Source organism: Somniosus microcephalus, chromosome 22 (assembly GCF_052327205.1).
Source record: "Somniosus microcephalus isolate GS21.2 chromosome 22, FLI_Smic_1.0, whole genome shotgun sequence".
In the NCBI taxonomy this organism is placed as follows: domain Eukaryota; kingdom Metazoa; phylum Chordata; class Chondrichthyes; order Squaliformes; family Somniosidae; genus Somniosus; species Somniosus microcephalus.
In genome coordinates this window covers 33,513,335-33,537,933 of record NC_141008.1, presented here as the reverse complement: position 1 = coordinate 33,537,933, position 24,599 = coordinate 33,513,335, and the positions used below count along the sequence as shown (strand labels likewise).

Sequence of the window (24,599 nt, the reverse complement as noted above, 5' to 3'; positions counted from 1 at the left end):
CAGATAAGGCGACCAAAACTGCACACAATACTCAAGGTGTGGTCTCACCAAGGCCTTGTACAACTGCAGCAAGACATCCTTGCTCCTGTACTTGAATCCTCTCGCTATGAAGGCCAGCATACCATTTGCCTTCTTAACCGCCTGCTGCACCTGCATGCTTACCTTCAGCGACTGGTGCACAAGGACACCCAGGTCTCGTTGCACTTCCCCTTTTCCCAATCTATTACCATTAAGATAATAATCTGCCTTCCTGTTTTTGCCACCAAAGTGGATAACCTCGCATTTATCCACATTATACTGCATCTGCCATGCATCTGCCCAATCGCCCAACCTGTCCAAATCGTACTGGAGTTTCTCTGCATCCTCCTCACAGCACACACGCCCACCCAGCTTTGTGTCATCTGCAAACTTGGAGATATTACATCTAGTTCCCTCGTCTAGATCATTAATATATATTGTGAATAACTGGGGTCCGAGCACCGATCCCTGCGGTACCCCCCTAGTCACTGCCTTCCACTCGGAAAAAGACCCGTTTATTCCAACTCTTTGCTTCCTGTCTGCCAACCAGTTTTCTATCCAAGTCAGTACCTTACCCCCAATCCGATGTGCTTTAACTTTGCACGCTACTCTCTTATGCGGGACCTTATCGAAAGCCTTCTGAAAGTCCAAATACATCACATCCACTGGTTCTCCCTTATCTATTCTACCAGTTACATCCTCAAAACTTTCCAGTAGATTAGTCAAGCATGATTTACCTTTTGTAAATCCATGTTGACTTTGTCCGATCATCTCACTGTTTTCCAAGTGCTCTGCTATTACATCTTTTATAATGGACTCTAGCATTTTCCCCACTACTGATGTCAGGCTTACTGGTCTATAATTCCCTGTTTTTTCTCTACCACCTTTTTTAAATAGTGGGGTTACATTAGCTACCCTCCAATCCATGGGAACTGTTTCAGAGTCTATAGAATTTTGGAAGATGACCAGCAATGCATCGACTATTTCTAGGGCCACGTCCTTAAGTACCCTAGGATGTAGATTATCAGGCCCTGGGGATTTATCGGCCTTCAATCCCATCAATTTCCCTAACACCATTTTCCATACAAATACTGATTTCATTCAGTTCCTACATCTCATTAGACCCTATGTTCCCCGACATCTCTGGAAGGTTATTTGTGTCCTCCTTTGTGAAGGCAGAATCAAAGTATGTATTTAATTGGTCTGCCATGTCTTTGTTCCCCATTATAAATTCCCCTGATTCTGACTGCAAGGGACCTACGCTTGACTTTACAAATTTTTTTCTCTTCACGTATCTATAGAAGCTTTTACAGTCAGTTTATATCTTCCCTGCAAGCTTACTCTCATACTCTATTTCCCCCCTCTTAATTAATCCCTTTGTCCTCCTTTGCTGAATCCTAAACTGCTCCCAATCCTCAGGTTTGCTGCTATTTCTGGCCAATTTATATGTCCTCTCCTTGGATCTTATGCTATCCCTAATTTCCCTTGTTAGCCAATGTTGAGTCACTTTTCTGCCCTTGCAGCGCGTTCCTATGCAGAGCTAGACAGGTAGCTAACAACTTGATATCTTCCCATAAAAATCACAAGGCTGGACTTTTCTTGTAAACTTTACTGAAAGATTCTTATTGTGAAACTGAAATACAATACAGAAATGGAAGCACACATTAGTATACAAGCACATAACTGATATGCATACACAAATTTAGGTACGCCTGAGCAACACAGTACATTTGGCATGTAACTTACCAAAACACGTGGAAACACAGCTTACTGTGAATATACATTTAGCAAACTGAAAGGCATTCTCTTTAAATTAGCCCTGTACATAGTGCATCGAAATACAGCTACAAGTTAACCAGCTAGACAGAGAGCGAGCACTTCACGGCTAGCTGTGTAAGTTGCTTACAGAGAAAAGTTACAAACTAAACATTTTCTGCAAAATATAGTGTACACTAATCATCTATAACATTCTCAAGTACTTACAGACAAATAGTGTCCAAGGCTGGAGCGTGACAAGAATATAACTTCCCAGACCATGTGTGGCTGCAGGTCTGTGATATACAGTAGTTTACTTTACTGCACTTTACTGTGCTTTACTGCACTTTACTGTGCTTTACTGCACTTTACTGCACTTGCTAGGTACCAAATATCCACTAGGTGGCGGCACACAATGGAAATCGACCCAAATTACTCAAACCCCTGAATTAACTGGAAAACTAACATAAATTCCTAAAGGAAGGCAGCACAGTCACATTTTTTGTTTTATTTTTATGCCAAACAGGGATGAACAAATTCTGTAGTTCATCCATGCGAACTTTAAATATTTGCCATTGCCTATTCACTGTCAACCCTTTAAGTAACATTCCCCAATCCATCCTAGCCAACTCGCACCTCATACCATCGTAGTTTCCTTTATTTAAATTCAGTACCCAAGTCTTTGAATCAACTACTTCACTCTCCATCTTAATGAAGAATTCTAACATATTATGATCGCTCCTCCCCAAGATGCCTCGCACAAGATTGCTAATTAATCCTTTCTCATTACATAATACCCAGTCTAAGGTGGCCTGATCTCTAGTTGGTTCCTCGACATATTGATCCAGGAAACCATCCCGTATACACTCTAGGAATTCCTCTTCCACAGTATTGTTACTAATTTGGTTAGACCAATCTATATGTAGATTAAAGTCACCCATGATAACTGCTGTGCCCCTATTGCACGCATCTCTAATTTCCCATTTAATGCCATCCACAACCTCAGCATTACTGTTTGGGGGTCTGTATACAACTCCCACTAACGTTTTCTGCCCCATGGTATTTCTCAGCTCTACCCATACAAATTCCACATCATCAGAGCTAATATCCTTCCTTACTATTGTGTTAATCTCCTCTTTAACCAGCAATGCTACCCCACCGCCATTTCCTTTTTGCCTGTCCTTCCTGAATATTGAATACCCCTGAATGTTGAATTCCCAGCCTTGGTCACCCTGGAGCCATGTCTCCATAATCCCAATTATATCATATCCGTTTACATCTATTTGCGCAGCTAATTCATCCACCTTATTATGAGTGCTCCTCGCATTAAGACACAAAGCCTTCAGGCTTGTTTTTTAACACTCTTAGACCTTTTAGAATTATTGTTTACTGCAGCCATGTTTGATTTACATGCTTGATTTCTCTGACTTCCACTTTTGCTTTTCTCCTTCCTGTCTTTTGCTTCTATTGTTGCTTCCCTTTCCTCTGTCTCCCTGCACAGGTTCCAAATCCCCTGCAATTTTAGTTTAAACCCTCCCCAACAGCACTAGCAAACGCTCCCCCTCGGACATCGATCCCGGTCCTGCCCAGGTGCAAACCGTCCAGTTTGTACTGGTCCCACCTCCCCCAGAACCGGTTCCAAAGTCCCAGGAATTTGAATCCCTCTCCCTTGCATCATTCTTCTAGCCACGTATTCATCTGAAATATCCTTCTATTTCTACTCTGACTAGCATGTGGCACTGGCAGCAATCCTGAGATTACTACCTTTCAGGTCCTATTTTCAGCTTTTAGGACCTCATCCCGGTTTTTACCTATATCATTGATACCTATATGTGCCACAACAACTGGCTGTTCACCCTCCCCCTCCAGAATGCCCTACAGCTGCTCCAAGACATTCTTGACCCTTGCATCAGGGAGGCAACATACCATCCTGGAGTCTCGCTTGCGGCCGCAGAAACGCCTATCTATTCCCCTTACAATAGAATCTCCTATCACTATAGCTCTCCCGTTCTTTTTCCTCCTGTCCCGTGCAGCAGAACCACCCATGGTGCCAGGAAGTTGGTTGCTGCTGCCTTCCCCTGAAAAGCCATTCTCCCCAACAATATCCAAAGCGCTATACCTGTTTGAGAGGGTGATGGCCACAGGGGACCCCTGCACTACCTGCCTGCACCTACTACTCTGCCTGGCGGTCACCCATTCCCTTCCTGCCTGTGCAGCCTTTACCTGCGGTGTGACCAACTGATTAAACGTGATATCCACGACGTCCTCAGCATCGCAAATGCTCCAGTATGTATCCATTCGCAGCTCCAGCACCACAATGCGGTCTGCCAGTAGCTGCAGCTGGATACACTTCCCGCCCCCATGGTCATCAGGGACACAGGAAGTGTCCCTGATTTCCCACAAAATGCAGGAGGAGCATGCCATGGGGCCGAGCTTTGCTGCCATGACTTACCCTTTAATTAATTTAAATTAAATCAATACCACCAATTATACTACAATTAAATGATATACTCAAGGGCCCTTGTTTCCCAGCACTCCCCGCTACACAACAGAGACCTTAGAAACTATAACCACAAAATTAAGACCTTCTAAGCTTTATAAACTATGGCCTAGAAATTCAGTATAGCCACTTTTGGTGTGGTAAAGTCGGGCGGCCGCTAATGTTTGCGCCCGGCGCAAAGTGGAGGCCACTTCGCCGATATTCAGTAGCTTTGGCCAAGGAGTTTGCTCGAGCGCTAAAACTGGCGATGCACGGCTATCTTTAGGCGCTAAGCCGGCGGTGCAGACTGATACCGCCGAGGCCGGGCGCAGCGCAGGTGCGGTCATTTCTTGATTGACAGCAGACACCCTGGCGCCGGCCGGCTCTTAAAGGGGGAAGGGTCGACTTGGTCTGCTGCCACGCCCTGGATACTGCAGCCCTCCAGCTAGGCCTAAACACTGCTGCTGGAGAGAAATAGCGCCAGGAAGGATGCAGAGGGCCCGTGAGCGAGCGCAGCGCTTCTCTGCCCATGATTTAAAGGTGCTGGTTAGGGCTTTGGAGAGGAGACGCCATATCTTTTTCCCGGACAGTGGCAAGAAGCCTGCCACCAGGGTGTACAGGAGAGCCTGGAGGGATATCGCCCAGAGGGTCACAGCCACCTGCGATGTCCTCAGGACTGGTGTCCAATGCCGGAAAAAGTTTAACGACCTCACTCGGATTGTCAGGGTGAGTACCCTTTCCAGTGTCCTCCTCATCCTTGCATGTGCACCTCACATTATGGGCAAAGGGACCTCAAAGCCCTAATGGCCAGCCCTCATCCAGCAGCTATGGCACTGGCATGAACATCAATTGCACTTTCTGCACTTTACACACTGGCCAAGCTATTCGACCATGGGAGGCAGTGCATACAGCAACAGGGCACCACACTGGCCAAGCTATTCGACCATGGGAGGCAGTGCATACAGCAACAGGGCACCACACTGGCCAAGCTATTCGACCATGGGAGGCAGTGCATACAGCAACAGGGCACCACACTGGCCAAGCTATTCGACCATGGGAGGCAGTGCATACAGCAACAGGGCACCACACTGGCCAAGCTATTCGACCATGGGAGGCAGTGCATACAGCAACAGGGCACCACACTGGCCAAGCTATTCGACCATGGGAGGCAGTGCATACAGCAACAGGGCACCACACTGGCCAAGCTATTCAACCATGGGAGGCAGTGCATACAGCAACAGGGCACCGCACTGGCCAAGCTATTCGATTATGGGAGGCAGTGCACACAACAACAGGGCACCACACTGTACTTAGAGGCCGTCCTTTCTCTTGCAGGCCAAGCTGGCCCAGAATCTGAGGAGCCGGACTGTCACCGGGGGAGGCCGTCCCCAGTTCCAGCAGCTCAGTGACCTGGAGGAGCGCGTGGGTCGACTCATGGGTGGCCGGCTGATTGGCCCCGTTGCATGTGGAGATGCCGACCCTGTGCTGGGCCCCAATGGTAAGGACATGACCTTTTGGACCTCTCTCGTTCCCCTTGCACTTCAGAGCTACATCCTTTGCCACTGTCCGACCAATGCGCTGAATGCCACCACTCATGCCTCCCTCGCTGACGCCCTGTCCTCACTCTAAAGCTACTCTTGTGTCTTCCTGCTTTCAGCTGGTGAGGAGGAGGTCCCTGCAGCTGCCAGTGACAGTCCCTCGGAAGAGGAGGACGAGGAGGAGCAAGAGGAAGGCGGCCCATCGGGGGAACCCTCATCCGCGCCAGGGGATGGCAATGGAGGGGACACGTCTTCCCTGGAGGAGAGCCAGGGGGAAGTGTTGCAGGGGGGTGTAGCTCCTGTGCCCAGTGGCGTCGAGCCATGCGGGAAGGGTCGGGCAGCTCGGCGGCCTTCTCCCCAGAGGGGGGAAGTGTTGCAGGGGAGTGTAGCTCCTGTGCCCAGTGGCGTCGAGCCACGCGGGAAGGGTCGGGCAGCTCGGCGGCCTTCTCCCCAGAGGGGGGAAGTGTTGCAGGGGAGTGTAGCTCCTGTGCCCAGTGGCGTCCAGCCACGCGGGAAGGGTCGGGCAGCGCGGTTGCCTTCTCCCTAGAGGGGGGAAGTGTTGCAGGGGAGTGTAGCTCCTGTGCCCAGTGGCGTCCAGCCACGCGGGAAGGGTCGGGCAGCTCGGCTGCCTTCTCCCCAGAGGGGGGAAGTGTTGCAGGGGAGTGTAGCTCCTGTGCCCAGTGGCGTCCAGCCACGCGGGAAGGGTCGGTCAGCTCGGCGGCCTTCTCCCCAGAGGGGGGAAGTGTTGCAGGGGAGTGTAGTTGCTGGGCCCAGTGGCGTCCAGCCACGCGGGAAGGGTCGGCCAGCTCGGCGGCCTTCTCCCCAGAGGGGGGAAGTGTTGCAGGGGAGTGTAGCTCCTGTGCCCAGTGGCGTCCAGCCACGCGGGAAGGGTCGGCCAGCTCGGCGGCCTTCTCCCCAGAGGGAGAGTCTGGCCTCCAGTCCGGAGACAGTCCTCGCCCAGGAGGTGCGCCTCCTCGATCAAATGTCCGCGGACTCAGATCGCTGGCACACCGAGTTCATGGGGGTTGTGGCACGGTTGCCTGAGGCCATCGAGTCCCTGGCTCATAGTGTGTCCGATTTCAGGGCCTCACAGGCCAGGGGTTTCGAACAACTCGGGGCAGCACAGGCCAGGGGTCTCGAACAATTCGGGGCAGCACAGGACGCGAGTCGGGCCGAATTGAGGGCAGCACAGGACGCGAGTCGGGCCGAATTCAGGGCAGCACAGGACGCGAGTCGGGACAACTTCAGGGCAGCACAGGCAGCGAGTGGCCAGTTGATCAGTGGTGCCGTGCAGTCACTGGCTGGTCTGATGCGGGCACAGACCAGGGCAGTATGGGCACTCACTGCTGCCACACTCGCTGTGTCAGGCAGGCATCGCCAGGGCACCCGCCGCGCTGCAGCAGCACAGCGGTCTGGCCTTCAGCAGATTGCTGCGCTTGCTGCAGTGCCAGCCCGGCCGAGTGCCAGTGTCTCAGGCGAGCAGCGAGCGCCTGGCATCAGCCAGCTTGCCCCCATTGCTGCAGCCGCCACTGCCACTCCCCCAGCGAAGCTGCCACGAGCTGCTGGAGAGACTGATGCTGCCCAGCCACAGCTGCAGCAGTCAGCAGCCGGCCCCTCGAGGGCCAGAGCTCGTCTAGGCCGACCCCCAAGGGCATCTGCCGTCACGCAATGTGCCCCTCAGGAGCCTTCCCCCAGCCTTGCAGCACCCACAGGGCCCAGGTTGAGGCGGAGCAGCAGGTCGGCCAGGGGCCGGAAAAGGCTGGACAAGGACTCGCCCTCTCGGCACACAAAGTAGAGTGTGTTGCCAAATGTTTTTTTATATGGGGGTGGTTGTGTTGTCTATGGGGGGGGGTTGTTTTGGTAAGGCCGAGGATGAAGGCCATTTGGATGGAAAAGTTTTGTTATTCCTCCCCAGGTTGTGGGAGTGAGTCATGTGTTTGACTGTTTTTTGGGGGTGTTGTCTGTTTTTGGGTTTCATGTGGGAAGGGCCCTGAGTTTGTTCAATAAAGCTTTTTCTTTATTCAGCTTGTCCATGTTTGATGTTTGAAGTGGTTGTTGCGTTAACCGGCTGAGGGCTTGTGGAGCGGCTGCATTCATGTCCCTTCATTGCCACAAGCCATTCCCTGACAGGGGGCCTAGAAGTGTCGTTCAATAAGCCGCCGACGGACGGCCCTTGGACCTTGTGGCTCCCTCCTGGGCTGGTACTCCTCCTCCTCCTCCTCCTCCTCCTCCTCATGGTCCTCCTGCTCCTCCTCCTGAGGTGGTGGTCCAACGTGCGGTGGCAGTGCCTGAGTCCTGCGGATAGCCAGGTTGTGCAGCATGCAGCAAACGACGACGAACTGGGAGACTCTATCCGGCGAATACTGCAGAGATCCGCCGGAGCGATCCAGGCAGCGGAACCGTTGCTTGAGGACGCCAATCGTTTGCTCTATGATGTTCCTTGTGGCTTGATGGCTTTCGTTGTATGCCTCCTCAGCAGGGGTCCTGGGCGCGCGGAGCGGGGTCATGAGCCATGTACACAAAGGATAGCCTTTGTCTCCGATAAGCCATCCTCTTGGGGGAGGCTGTGCCTGGAACATGTCAGCCACAGTAGTCTGGCGCAGGATAAATGCATCGTGGCTGCTGCCTGGAAAGCGGGCATTGACAGCTAGGATGCGCTGCCTGTTGTCACACACCAGCTGTACATTGAGGGAATGGTAGCCCTTCCGGTTGCGGTAATCCTCGGCATTGTCGATAGGTGCCCGCAAAGCCACATGCGTGCAGTCAATGGCGCCCTGCACCATGGGGAAGTCCGCGATCCTCACAAATCCGACTGCACGCTGCTCCTGCCTCTCCAGGGTCATGGGGAAGGAGATGAATTGGTGTCTCCTTGTGAAAAGGGCATCGGTGACCTGCCGGATGCAGCGATGCACGGCGAACTGGGATATGTTAGCTATGTCCCCAGCAGCGGCTTGGAAGGAGCCGCTTGCATAAAAGTTCAGAGCCACCGTGACCTTCACTTCCACCGACAGAGACGTCCTGCACATCAGCTGTGGATGCAGATCTCTGTGAAGCAGCTGGCAGATCTCTGCAACCACCTCCCTTCTGAAGCGCAGCCTCTTAACACACTGCGCGGCAGTCATGGTGAGATAGGACACCTGCTGGCGGTATTCCCTGAGTGGGTAAGGCCTACGTTGCCGACGCCTGATGCCCCCTCTGCGTCTAGGCATGGCTGCCCCTCTCACACAGCGTCTGCGAGCCCTTCGCACATAATGCTGGAACTGAGGGTTGGAACCCCATGCAGCCCCCATAATATACTTGCAAACAATGAAATCACAATGAGGCAAATTTCCAAGCTCTGGCCAGAAGCCAAAAATACCTCTCCTATGTTGGGCCAAATCAGTAAGGTCTCTTCCTTGGTCTCTGTCCAGAAATCCGTTGCACAAAAGTCATTGCAGCAAAATGGCTGGCCTTTATAGTTCAGTGTAAGTGCCCTTTAATTAGCGCTCCCCGAGGCCCGCAGGGCCTCTGCTGCGTTCCACTTCACAGTTCTTAGCACCGCCACGCCCACATTGGGCGGGCGCGACTGAAGTTCCGGTTTGGGGCGCACAAAGGGCGTTGCACGACGAAATGACATCATAAGCTGTGCGCGCAGCTGAGCGCGTGCAAACACTTTGCGCCGGCGCTAAATGTCTACTGAAGTTGGGCATAGGCGCAGATCGCCCTGCGCCCAGCCGCTAAGTGCCTAGCGCTCGAGATCTACTCCTCCTAAGGTGCTAACGGCTGGCGCACGCAACTGAATTTCTAGGCCTATGAACCTTAACTGTCAAACTATAGAGTAGTATAAGTACTCACCCAATCAGCTGCTTCCTCCTGGCCGCGTCACATTTTCAATCATGACGTGGCTCTGGAACGCTGCTGCCTGTCTGCGAGATTGGTAAGTCTCTGTAAAAAAGCCCGCGACAGTGAGTTTAAATACTCACTGAACCTCCGCTGTCACCGCTCCCGACAATGGCCTGTGTAAAAAAAAACATAAAAGTGAGTTTAAATACTCACTGAACCTCCGCTCTCACTGCTCCCGATAATGGCCTGTGTAAAAAAGCCGGCGAAGGTGAGTTTAAATACTCACTGAAACTCTGCTCTCACTGCTCCCGACACTGGCCTCTGTAAAAAAGCCCGTGAAAGTGAGTTTAAATACTCACTGAAACTCTGCTCTCACCGCTCCCGACACTGGCCTCTGTAAAAAAGCCCACGAAAGTGAGTTAAAATGCTCACTGAAACTCCGCTCTCACCGCTCCTGACAATGGCCTGTGTAAAAAAGCCCGCGAAAGTGAGTTTAAATGCTCACTGAAACTCCGCTCTCACCGCTCCCGACAATGGCCTGTGTAAAAAAGCCCGCGAAAGTGAGTTTAAATGCTCATTGAAACTCCGCTCTCACCACTCCCGACACTGGCCTCTGTAAAAAAGCCCGCGAAAGTGAGTTTAAATGCTCACTGAAACGCCGCTCTCACCGCTCCCGACACTGGCCTGTGTAAAAAAGCCTGCGAAAGTGAGTTTAAATGCTCACTGAAACTCTGTTCTCACTGTTCCCAACAATGGCCTGAATCTGCCTGGGCCCGGCCCTGAATGTGCAAATGTGCTGAATCATCAGCAAATATCTCTAGTTCTGACCTTATGATGGCGGGAAGGTCATTGATGGAGCAGCTGAAGATGTTTGGGCTTACGATACTGCCCTGAGGAACCCCTGCAGTGATGTCCTGAGATGATTGGCCTCGAACAACCACAACCACCTTCCTTTGTGCTGGGTATGACTCCAGCCAGTGGAGAGCTTTCCCCATGATCCCCATTGACTTCAATTTTACTGGAGCTCTTTGGTGTCACACTCAGTCAAACGCTGCCTTCATGTCAAGGGCAATCACTCTCACCTCACTTCTGGAACTCAGCTTTTTTGTCCATGTTTGAACCAAGGCTGGAGCCAAGTGGTCCTGGTAGAACACAACCTGAGCATCAGTGAACAGGTTATTGGTGAGTAAGTGCCACTTGATAGCACTGTCGATGACACCTTCCATTACTATTCTGATGATTGAGAGTAGACTGATGGGACGGTAACAGGTCAGGTTGCTTTCTTTGGACAGGACATACCTGGGCAATTTTCCACTTTGTCGGGTAGATGCCAGCATTGTAGCTGTAATTGAACAGCTTGGTTAGAGGCAGGGCTAGTTCAGGAGCACAAGTCTTCAGCAATACAGCCAGAATGTTGTCGGCTCAATAGCGTTTTCTCGATCCAGTGTGCTCAGCCGTTTCTTGATATCACATGGAGTGAATCGAATTGGTTGAAGACTGGTATATGTGATGGTGGTGACCTCAGAAGAAGACCGAGAAGGATCTTCCACTCAGCACTTCTGGCTGAAGGTGGTTGCGAACACATCAGCCTTTTCTTTTGCACTCGTGCTGGGCTCCGCCATCATTGAGGATGGGGATGTTCATAGAGGCTTTTCCTCCTGTTAGTTGTTTAATTGTCCACCACCATTCAGGACTAGATGTGGCAGGACTGCAGAGCTTTGATTTGATCCATTGGTTGAGGGGGTTGTTTAGCCCTGTCTATAGCATGCTGCTTCTGCTGATTATCATGCATGTAGCCCTGTGTTGCAGCTTCCCCAGGTTGGCACTGTTGTGTATGTAACCTGTACCACCTTAAGAGACTACCTTAAGAGATGGACTACTTTCTCTTGGCTACTGTATATTGTAGTACCGGTGGTGACCACACCGGTATATAAACTCTGTGTAGTAATTTGCTAAGCAGTTCAGCCCTGACCTTCGATTAGTAAAGACCTGTTTTAGTTATTCTTGTTGTCTGTGTCCAGTGATTTATATTAAGCATATCTGGAACACTCAGACTCAACAGTGGCGACGAGTCCGATCTTACCCTGCGGCAGTTTGCGTCCAAGGCAGCTTCGTCCCCAGAACGGACGTCGAGAAGAGGCATCCGCCCTCATCATCCTGCTGAGCACCGCATTCACACGGGATCGAGAACCCGGGGAAATTACTGACCACGAAGTCCTCCATCAGCGACAGGCAGTGATCATCCTTCTACCACGGTGGTGGGTAAGCCGATCTAGCGACACGGGCAGAAAGTCGGCCGCGTTGTCAGTGGAGAAGGGGAGGGAAACCGGAGGAAAAAGGGCGGAGAACTCGACCGCAGCCGGTGAAAAGGACCGGGCTGCAATCGGGGCTGAGAGGCGCAGCGACAAGGGCAGCGTTAAGGCCACGAGAACCGCGGAGAACTTGACCGCAGCCGGTGTAAAGGGCCGGGCTGCAATCGGGGCTGAGAGGCGCAGCAACGAGGGAAGCGTTGATGCCCACAAGAACCGCGGGGGAGCAAAAGCAGCGTCGGGGGAAAGTAAGAACCGCTGGGAGGCGAGAACGGCAACAGCGCGGTCAGCACCATTGTAGCCAGCGGGGGAAGAAGACAAGCGCGGGACAAGCCGCCAAGCGCGGGAAGCCGCCATTGTAGTCGGCGGGGGAAGAAGACAAGCGCAGGAAAAGCCGCCAAGCGCGGGAAGCCGCCATCTTGAAAAAAAAATTTAAAAAAAATTAAAATTCAAGGATGCCTAAACACGGTAACATCACTGCTTTTGATAGTGATGTTGAAGATTGGGCCACGTATGTAGAACGCATTGGAGTTTATTGTATAGCAAATGAAGTACCAGATGATAAGAAAGCAATAACATTATTAAACTCAATGGGGGCGAAGACGTACGGGTTATTGAAGCATCTGATAACACCAGATAAACCGGCGGATCAGACTTTCGCGAAAATTGTTACGATCCTGCAAGAACATTTAAACCCCACGCCGCTGATGATAGCGGAACGATTTAAATTTTACAGCAGAACGCAGCTGAAAGAGGAAAGCAACGCTGAATTCTTAATTGAACTGCGTAAGCTATCAAAGTACTGTCAGTTTGGTACAGGACTAGCAGATGCTCTGAGAGATAAATTCGTGTGTGGATTATTAAAAGAAGGAACACAAAAGCGTCTGCTAGAAGAAAAGGACCTTACGCTTGAGAAAGCTGTCACCATTGCAGCATCGCACGAGGCCGCAGCAAGAGGCACCGCGGAAATGCAACTAAGGTCATCGGAACTCAGCACCAATCAAATGGCATTGGGTGCAGTAAAGTGTTATCATTGCGGAAGGACAACGCACGATCAGAATCAGTGCTGGTTCAAAAATCAGGAATGCAGAAAATGTGGCAAGCTCGGTCACATAGCTAAAGTATGCCGGTCAGGTAAGAAGACCAGCAGCAAAAAGTCACCGCAGGGAAAGTGCAAAAAGGTACACAAGGTGACAGAGAACAGTTTGGATGAACAGAAGACGGATTCAGACTCCAGCAGTAAGGAACTGGGTTGTCTAAGAATACATAATGTGGGTAACACAGCAGACCACCAAACTATCTGGGTCACACTTCAGATAGCAGGAGTCCAAGTGAAGATGGAATTGGACACTGGATCGGCATTGACGGTCATGAATAAGCAAGATTACAAAAGGTTATTTCCACACATTCCCTTAAGGGATACGGAGATTGTTTTGAAAACATACACGAGGCAAAGAGTATACCCCATTGGAAAGATAAAGGTAAAGGTGGTCCACAAGGATAAAGAAAGCTGAGGAATGGACTTATATGTGTTACCTGAGGGAGGTCCACCATTACTGGGACGGGAATGGATCAGCAGAATAAATATGGACTGGCATTCCTTAAAAGCACTAACTGTAGATTCCGGCAAAAAGGAAGATGTCAAACCTAAACGACTGTCCAGAATATTGGACGATGCTAAAGAGGTGTTCCAGCAGGGACTGGGAACACTGAAAGGAATTACGGCAAACATCAAAGTTGAAGAACATGCAAATCCGAAATTTTTCAAAGCCAGACCGGTACCTTATGTGATACGACCTGCTGTGGAAGCTGAGCTGGAAGGACTAGAATGGTCCGGAGTACTGTCAAAGGTGGACTGGAGTGAATGGGCCATGCCCATTGTTCCTGTCATGAAGCGTTCATTGAGTAACAAACCGGGGGAACCGGGGAAGGTTCGCATCCGTGGCGATTTCAAGATCACTGTTAATCCGGTGCTTCACACGGTGCAATATCCGCTTCCACGGATTGAGGATATCTTCGCTTCGTTGGCTGGCGGGAAACACTTCACCAAGATAGACCTGGCGCAGGCGTATTTACAGATGGAAGTTGATGAAGCGTCACGCCAGTATCTCACGATCAACACGCATAAGGGCTTATATCGGTATAATAGACTGGTTTTTGGAGTGGCATCGGCTCCAGCGATTTGGCAAAGGGCCATGGAGCAGGTATTACAGGGAATTCCAGGCACACAATGTTACCTGGATGACATTCTGATTACAGGAAATGATGATGAGGAACACCTTGCAAATTTGGAACAGGTGCTCAACAGATTGAAAGAATATGGACTTCGAGTTAATCACCAGAAATGTGAGTTCTTTCAGAAGCAAATCTCGTACTGTGGTCACGTCATTGACCAGGAGGGGCTTCACAAGTCACATGACAAGATCGAAGCAGTTGTGAAGGCTCCCGCTCCGGAGAATGTATCCCAGTTGAGGTCGTTCCTAGGGTTGATTAACTATTACCATAAGTTTCTGCCAAATTTATCCACAGTGCTACACCCGCTGAATGCTCTTTTGCAGAAGGGAGTGCCATGGAAGTGGAGCGAGGACTGTAAGCGGGCCTTTCACAAAGGCAAGGCATTGATCACCTCTAAGGAAGTGTTGGCTCACTTTAACCCAACGCTGCCTATTCGGTTAGCTTGTGATGCTTCTCCATATGGTATTGGGGCAGTGCTCTCACATAAGTTGCCAAATGGCTTGGAAAGACCAGTCGCATTCGCATCCAGATCATTGACCTCCGCTGAGCGCAACTATGCTCAGATAGATAGGGAGGCTCTCAGCCTTGTGTGGGGAGTAAAAAAATTTAATCATTACCTGCAAGGGCAAAAGTTTATGCTGCTGACAGACCACCAGCCATTGTTTTCCATTTTTAACCCTAAGAAGGGTGTTTCGGTGATGACAGCGCAGAGGCTCCAGAGATGGTCCCTTTTCCTAGGGGCACATCAATATCAGATCGAATTCAAAGGTACAAAGCAACATGGTAATGCTGATGGGCTGTCGCGCCTGCCACTACCTACAGCGGAAGAGGCACCGACAGTTGACCCTGTTGAGCTATTTCACTCGACCATCATCGAATGTTTACCAGTCACCAATGCAAGTATTGAGAGAGAAACCAGGAACGACCCGACACTGTCTCGGGTCTACGAATTGACAGTGAAAGGATGGCCAGCTCATGGTGAACCACTGTTACCGGCATTCTCAGCCAGACGAGAACAGCTGTCCGTCTGTCAAGGAACATTGATGTATGGAACACGGGTGATTATTCCTCCTAAATTAAGGGAGAGAGTTCTAAAGGAACTGCATGAAGGTCATCTGGGGGGAGTCAAGATGAAAAGCCTTGCTAGGGCTTATGTGTGGTGGCCTGGCATCGACCAACAAATAGAGGATCTGACTAAAAGCTGCTCAGGGTGCCAAAAAGTTCAAAATGCACCTCCAATTGCACCGCTGCATCCATGGGAATGGCCTTCAACCCCATGGCAACGTGTACATATTGACTTCGCAGGTCCATTCATGAACTCCATGTTTTTAATTGCGGTAGACGCACATTCTAAATGGCCAGAAGTGATTAAGGTGGCGACCACTACCTCGGAAAAGACGATCGCAGTGCTAAGAACGATATTCGCAAGAAATGGATTGCCAGAACAAATATGTTCAGACAACGGACCGCAGTTCGTGTCAGATGAATTCCAGAAATTCATGAAGAAGAATGGGGTGAAACATTGTACCTCTGCCCCATATCATCCGGCTACAAATGGGTTGGCCGAGAGATTTGTACAAACGTTCAAAAAGGCGATAAAGGCCATGAGCGAAGACCAGATTCCACTACAACACAAGGTGGACAATTTCCTAATGGCATATCGAAACACCACTCATGCAGTGACAAATCAAAGCCCTGCCATGATGTTCTATAACAGGAGGTTGCGGTCCAGGTTGGACTTGTTAAAACCAAATGTGCGGAGGGAAGTAGAAAACAAACAGTTCCAGCATATAAATAACAAGACCACTCGGAGTTTCGAAATAGGACAACCAGTGTTAGCCCGGGACTATAAGAATGAGAAATGGCAATCTGGAAAAATTTGTGCCAGACAAGGACCCCTGATGTACACGGTAGATATTGGTGAAAACGTAATACAACGTCATGTTGACCAACTTGTAGAATCGAGAACAAGGGTCGAACCCATGACTACGACAGAGACACCAGTGGAAGAAGTTAGTGAACCTGAAGCATCTACCTCAGACGCCAATGTATCTGATGATGTCCAATCCATAAGAGATCAACTAGATGAGTCACCCCTGCAACGAGAACCAGAGACCCCTGAAAGGCGTTATCCAACTCGGATCAGGAGGCCTCCTCAGAGACTGAATCTTTGAACAGATTTGCATGAAGTTGTATATATGTTATCCGCCTCCTCAGAGATTGAATCTTTGAACAGATTTGCATGAAGTTGTATATATGTTATCCATGTTATGTTTAAATTGGGATGTATACTGTTAAGCTAAAAAGGGAGGAATTGTTGTGTATGTAACCTGTACCACCTTAAGAGACTACCTTAAGAGATGGACTACTTTCTCTTGGCTACTGTATATTGTAGTACCGGTGGTGACCACACCGGTATATAAACTCTGTGTAGTAATTTGCTAAGCAGTTCAGCCCTGACCTTCGATTAGTAAAGACCTGTTTTAGTTATTCTTGTTGTCTGTGTCCAGTGATTTATATTAAGCATATCTGGAACACTCAGACTCAACAGGCACCTCACTCAGTTTTAGATATCTGCGCTCCTCTAATTTTGCCCTCTTGAGCATCCCTGATTTTATTCGCTCAACCATTGGTTCCGTAGCCTAGTGGTTATGTTACTGGACTAGTAACCCAGAGGCCTGGAGTAATAATCTGTGAGATGCGAGTTCAAATCCCACCACAGCAGCTCATGAAAACCCCAACTGGCTCGTTAATGAGAGAAGGAAATCTGCTGTCCTTACCTGGTCTGGCCTATTTGTGACTCCAGATCCCCAGCAATGTGGTTGACTCTGAAATGGCCTAGTAAGCCATTCAGTCGTACCTAACCGTTGCAACAAAGTCAGTACTGTGGGAGTACCATCACCGCACGGACTGCAGCAGTTCAAGGGCAATTAGGGATGGGCAATAAATGCCAGCCTTGCCAGCGATGCTGTGCCTTCAGCTGCCCAGGCCCTAAGCTCTGGAATTCACTCTCTACATCTCTTTCCTCCTTTAAGACACTTCTTAATACCTACCATGTTGTCCAAGCTATTGGCCATCCGCACTAATTTTTCCTTATGTGGCTCGGTGTCAAATTTGTTGTCTTATAACACTCCTGTGAAGCACCTTGGGATGTTTTACTACATTAAAGGCGCTATAAAAATACAAGTTGTTGTTGTTGGTCACTCCTACCAATACTGTCATGGACAGAGACATCTGCGACAGGTAGATTGGTGAGGACGTGGTCAGCTAGGCTTTTTTCACATTGTAAGAGTCATGAAAGTTTAAGAAAGTGTAAAGAAGAAAGAAAATACCTTAAAATACTGGTTAAATATTATGGTACAGTATGTATGTACATTTGTTTATCATTGATGCATATTCTAGTATAATAGTTAATTTACCTGACTGACTTATTGTATTGAGAACCCCCCTCTTTTCTTGTTCCAATAGTATAGTCTGAGTGACCCCCTTTATTCTTGCTCCAATGGTATAGTCCTTAAGCTTGTCACATGATATATCCAGCCATTTTTACAGTTCAAGCACCACGAGGCTAGGAAAGGTAGAAGCTTTGATGGCTGTGGAGCAATACAGTTTTTGACCGTGTTTAAACGTGTTTTACTTTGAAATCCTGTTTGAAATGTATTACAGTAAACAGTTAAAAGACAAAGTTACGCTTTGGAACGTTTTATTTCGACACACGTCTACTCATTGCTAAAAGCCTCAAAGCTCAGTGGCTGCATATTGAAAACTAAGGAGCACCACTACACACATGTTGGTTCTCTCACCATCTGTCGCAAGTCCAGTCTGGCAGCTATGTCCAACACTCCTCATTGAACCATGGGGACCAGAGTCAATGTTGAATACCAATATATATACCCTCCCAACTGTATCCCACTGTGTCACCACCTCCGGTGGGTCTGTCCTGCCGGTTGGACAGGGCATACCCAGGGGTGGTGATGGAGGAGACTGAGATGTTTGCTGATAGTTAAGATTCTGTGAGTGTGATAATGCCAGGCTGTTGCTTGACTAGTCTGTGAATTCAAATTCACAAACTGCCATGGTAGGATTTGAAATCAGATCTCCAGATTATAGGCCAGGCCTCTGATCAAGTAATATAACTGCCTTGCTACCATAAACTCAACTTAGCACATGTGCAATACTGAAGTGTTATATCAGTTTAGTTTTGGGGGAAGAACAGGACGCAGAAGTATCTTGTTTCATTTTCAGCACAATTTCGATTTATATTATTCATTCTCGTTATTTGACCGTCACTGGCACGTCCGGCATTTATCGCCCATCACTAGTTGCCTTGCCTGAAAAGCTTGCTAGGCCACTTCAGAGGGCAGTTAAGAGTCAATCACATTAGTGTGGGACTGGAGTCACATATAGGCCTGAACAGGTAAGGAGAGCAGACTGTCTTCCCTAAAGCACATTAGTGAACCAGTTGTGTTTTAATGATAATCCGACAATTTCGTTATATACAAGTGAGACAATCAGATGCATTTGAGTGAATTTACCTCATTATTTTCTCACCATGGGGGAATGTACGTCTGTGCACTAAGGTAACAAAGCTATACAACTGTTAATAAAGATCAGCTTTACAATCTTGTTACAAATGAATGAAGAAAGAACTTGTATTAATATAGTGCCTTTCACTGTAATAGAGCCACCTGGTGGACTACTGATGTATATAATAAAGCCGTGTGCAGTACAGTTCTTACTGAAAGCCTTCTTACGGAAGCCATGTTGTGCTGTTGTATATATGTGTTGTGTCTCAAGATATCACAGAATTGACGATGAGGATGCGATTGCGGATTCCCCAGCTGAAATTTTTGTTGGAGGATAATCCTACCAATCGGCGGAGGGACTGTTAGAGGTTCTTCGTTTTGCAGAAAAACTTAAAAATCCAAGGTAAATTTCGAGCACACGTGACTGAAGTGTCGACGTTGCCAGAGTCCAGATGGCCATGCCTATGGGAATAATAGGGCGCTTGGGTGAGTTGCATCATAACTGAGAGACTTTCGGAGTGTATGCGGAGCGGCTAGAAATATTTTTCACCACGAATAGTATCGTCGAAATTTCCGATGATGTAAACCCTAACCAGGCAGTTTTAGAAATGAAACGGGCTATTTTTTTGACTGAAGCAGGCCCCGAGGTTTATGAAACCCTGAAGAATTTGTTTGTTCCCGCCAAGCCGAAGGACACGCCACTGAAGGAGATCCTAACCAAGTTAGAACAGCACCACAGTCCTGAGACCCTGGAAATAGCTGAAAGTTATTGTTTTGGAACATGTGATCAATTAAATGACGAGGGTATCAGTGAGTAGATTGTAGCTTTAAAAAAGCTATCCATTCACTGTCATTTCGGAAACTTTCAGGACCGAGCTTTGTGTGACCGCTTTGTTTGTGGATTGAAAAATGAACATATCAGAAGTAAATTGTTGACAACCCCTCACTTCACTTCTGCCTTAGCTTGTCAGACAGCTATGTCGATGAATATGGCCGACCGATACTCCTGAGAGTTCCGCGCCATTTCCAGTCATCAGACAACCGAGGTGAATCGGCTGCAGGCTAAAAGTAAAAGGCAGTTGGGCCCCAAGGCCTCAGCAACTGGCCAAGGTAACAATGCATTGAAGTCGTGATATCTGTGCCTGGGACAACACATCACTCAAAGCTGTCTATATGTGAAGGCAGAGTGTTTCTACTGCAAGAAAACTGGGCATCTTGCGAAGGTGTACCGACAGAAGAGTATACTGACTGGCAATGCTAGAAGTAGAAAGCGCCAGACACTACATACCATTGAAGAGAAGCAGGACGAGGAGTTTCTGGAGATTCACGTCATCAGGTGCACAAAGGTATCTAACAGTGATTCATGAGGTATCATCATCCAAATAGAGATCGCAGGAACCAGGATACCCATGGAAATCGACATTGGTGCATCCATGAGCTTAGTACCGGAATCGCCCTGTAGTAGGAAGTGTCACCATACCAGTGAAATACAAGGATCAGTGTCAGAGCTTGCCTCTCATAGTAGTGGTAGGAGGCAAGCCTGCCTTGATAGGTGGAAATTGGTTGGGATCACTGAAGCTGGATTGGAATGAGATTTTTCATGTGGAAGCGAAAGATGATGTCATCAAGCAGTATAGGAAACAGGCAGTCCGATCCAAGACTTCAAGGCAAGTGTCAGAGTGCAGAAGGATGCAAGACCAGTTTACTGCAAACCATGGCCTGTACCATACGCACTCAAGGAGAAAGTTGAGCAAGAACTCAAAATACTAGAAACTGAGAACATTATCACTAAGGTAGATCTGAGTAATTGGGCTACACCCATTGTTGTTGTACCTAAGTCAGATGGTAAGGTAAGGTTGTGTGGTAATTATAAGTTAACTGTAATCCAGGTTCTAGAGTGTAATCTACCCAATTTGTTGCCAAATGTGGAAGATTTGTTCACAACGCTAACAGGTGGCCAGATCTTTTTGAAGTTAGATCTAACAAACGCCTACCTACAACTTCAGTTAGATGAAGAGTCCAAGTCATGCTTGACTATAAATACTCACCGAAGCTTATATCAGTTCAATAGGCTACCATTTGGAGTGTCTTCTGCCCCGACAAGGGACTGAAGAGGTAGTGTGTTATTTGGATGACATAATCATTTCAGCACCAAACAGGCCATGAAGAGGTGCTGAATGAAGTGCTCGAATGGCTAGAGAACGACGGAGTACGAGTGACAGTTCACATGTGTGAGTTGTTTCAAAATTCAGTGGAGTACTTAGGGCACAGAGTAGACAAAGATGGTTTACATCCAACCAAGGGAAAGCTGGATGCAATCAGAAATACACCCACTCCCAAGAACGTCTCTGAACTTCGATCATTTTTGGGTCTTTTGAATTATTACGGAAAGTTCCTCCCAAACTTGGCTACATTGTTACATCCACTGAATGAGCTATTGAGAAAACAGGTCCCTTAGAAGTGGTCAAAAGGATGCGACACAAGATTCAAAGGATGTAAAAGCCAGTTAGTAAAGAGTACCATGTTAGTTCACTATGATGTATCTAAGGAGATCAAGCTAGCGTGTGACACCGCTCCGTACGGAGTTGGGGCACTGATCTCTCATGTACTAGATAGTGGGGAGGAGAGACGAATTGCTTTTGCTTCACGCACTCTCAGTGCCAGTGAGCGGAATTATGCGCAGATCGAAAGGAAAGTTTTGTCATTGATTTTTGGGCTCAAGAAGTTTCACAAATACTTGTTTGGTCATAAGTTTACCATAGTTACTGATCATAAGCCCCTGACAGCAATCCTCCATCCAAAGTCCCCAGTTCCAACCTTAGCTGCAGCCCGAATGCAGAGATGGGCTTTGATTTTGTCAGCGTATACGTATGACACTGAATACAGATGATCAGCTGATCACAGTAATACTGATGCTCTGTCCAGGTTGCCATCCCCAACACAAGTTACACCCAATAGGGAAGAAGTGTTCTATTTCTCATACATTGATGAGCTGCCAGTCACAGCTGAAGAGATTGGTAGAGCAACCAAACGTGACCCAATTATGTCAAAGGTGTATGATTACATAGCAAATGGATGGCCAAACCAGGTATCAGAGGAAGATATCCATCCACACTTCGTTCATAGGAATGAATTGTCAGTGGATAAACATTGTTTCATGTGGGGAGCAAGAGTGGTTATCCCAAATAGGTTCAAGTCTAAATTGTTAGGATCAGCACCTGGGAATGTGCTTGACCAAGAGCTTTGCATGCAGTTACTTATGGTGGCCAGGTTTAGATAAAGAGATAGAGTACATAGTCAGTCAGTGTACAATATGTCAATCGGTGAGCAAGAAACCACCATCAGTACCATTACAGCCATGGAAATGGCCTCCCAGAGTGTGGCAAAGTTTTCACGTAGATTTTGCTGAGCTAGAAGGACAGCAATTATTCATAGCGATAGTCACACGAAGTGGGTAGAGGTGTTTCCGATGCGGATAATAACAACAAGCAAAGCACTAGACAATTTGCGAAGATTGTTTTCTTCATACGGCCTCCCAGAAGAAATTGTGCCTGATAATGGGCCGCAATTTTGTTCATTAGAGTTCATACAGTTCATGAGCAGAAACAGTGTGAAACATACCAAAGTTCCACCGTACCACCCTGCTTCAAATGGTGCAGCAGAGCGCACAGTACAAGTTGTTAAACGTGCCCTCATCACGCAAATGTTGGATCCAAATCCAAAGAAATGTCAGTTGTTGTTGAACCACAAACTGGCAAATTCTCAGATTACCTATCGGAATACTCCTCATACCACTACTGGTAGAAAACCAGCAGAGTTGTTTCTCAAACGACAGCCACGAACCAGGTTCTCGTTGTTAAAACCAAACTTGGCACAGTCCGTAGAAAAGAAACAATCAAGGCAGAAAGAGAGTCATGATAAATGTAGAGTTAGAGAGAGAAGTGTGAGGTTGAACCAGAAGGTTAGAACCATCACCATAAATGGTTAAAGTGGTTACCAGGAAGAGTAGTGAAGATATGTGGCCCTCGCACATATTTGGTCAAGATGTTTGATCATGGGAAGGTTAGGTTTGTTCACATTGATCATATCTTACCTACAGATGTGGAAGGATTTGAAAGCTGGGATGATTCTATTTATTCTGATGATGAATCAGATAGTCTTGTTACAAGTAGAGTACCAGTAGCAAATCCTACATCAGACGTACCAGAAACAAGTCCAAGACAAAGTCAGAATTTAAGTCTGAGCCCGAACAGTCTGAAAGTGTAGAGAGTCCAAATGTAGATCAAGGTCAGCCCTTGAAGAAAAATTCTCTGCAGGCTCAGCCTAGAATGAGTCAAAGTCCTACAACAAGATGTGAAAGTTCTGTTCAAGAAAGGGGGGAAAATTCAATATCGACCACTTTGGGGCACTAACATTGCATGGGCGCAAACTTTAGCGCCAGCGACTGCAAAATTCAGTTTTAGCGCCCCAAGGGGGAAGTGGAGCGCTAAATCAAGCGCTACACACTTCTCTTAGGGCGCTAACGTTGGGGAGCGAGGCGCGACTGCAGAGCGCTACTCAAGTTCAGGCACTGTCAATTACAAGTACTCAGACAGACTGGCGCCTTCCAGTTCTTAAAGGAGAGGTTCAACCATGTTGCATAACCTCACTCTGATCATTGCTGCTTGTGACCTGGGCCTGCAAGGAGCTGCAATGCATCAACCACAAATCTCATGGCTGATCCGAGGCCCAGGGAGAGAGCTCTCCGGTTCAGCAACCAGGCATTGGAGGCTCTGGTTGCGGCTGTGGAACGCCAACGGACAGTGCTGTTCCCAGACACTGGCAGGAGGCCATTGCCGCAGGAGTTCAGAAGGATGTGGAGGGAGGTGGCACAGTATGCCGCGGCCAGAAGAATGGTCCACAGGACTCACAGCCAGTGCCACAAGAAGTTCAACGATGTCACTCGGCTGGCCACGGTGAGTACATGCTTCAAAAACCTCCACATGCCACCATCTCAACCTCACTCTGGGCACACACTGTATAAACCACCACATCCCTAACACTCACCAACCAACTATGCCCATCTACTAAAAGTCACATCCACATCTCACGCCTTGCATGCATTAACAGCTATTCAACTATGGTAGGCACATCTGCCAAACACATGGCTGCACACTCACTCACACGCTGTCCTTTTGCTTGCAGGCCAAGCTTGCTCACAACAGGAGGGAGCAGCTACAAAATGGGGGGAGGTCAGGTGGCGCTGCACCCCCTTACACAGCTGGAGGAGCGAGTGCGCAACATCATCACGGCCCAGGTCGTGCGCGCTGTGGCAGTCAGAGAGGTCAACCCCCCTTGGGGACAACAATGGTATGTTCATCACCTTTCCCTCTTCTCTCATACCACTTCGCCCTCACAACACAAGCCCTTCCCGCTTTCCATCTAAGTATACTGTCTCCATTCCTTGCTTCCTTCCTGCCCCCCTTCTCAGACCTTAACCCCACTCTTGTGCCTTAATGCTTTCAGATAATCAGCCACCATCTGACCAGCCTGTCCCTCAGCCTCCCAGTGGCAGCGACGCGGGAGAGGAGGAGGAACACCAAGCCGGAGCCTTACTGCTTGCGTCTCCCAAGGGCGAGACATCCGATACTGGGGCCACGCGTTCACTGGAGGGGAGCAGAGGAAATGGCGCTGATGTGAGTGATGCTCCAGGACCCTGCAGCAACGCCATGGGGAAAGAGAAGCTCGGGGGCCATCTCCCCGGAGGGTGAGTTTGAGCGTGAATTCTGCTACACAGGACTCAGATGAGTACCTCGATGTCGATGCGATGACCACACAGGTGATGGGCATGCACACCGAGCTCATGGGTGCAATGCAAGAGTGCCCGAGAGCATGGATGCACTGGCAAAGAGCGTGGAGGAGTCCGCCTCCAGCATTG

General features: G+C 48.6%; 1 pseudogene; it reads left to right on the top strand.

Moving 5' to 3' along the window:
* Nucleotides 1-19,943, top strand: part of LOC147102158 (uncharacterized) — a 29,479-nt pseudogene extending 9,536 nt beyond the window's left edge.
* Nucleotides 19,944-24,599: the final 4,656 nt, after the last annotated feature.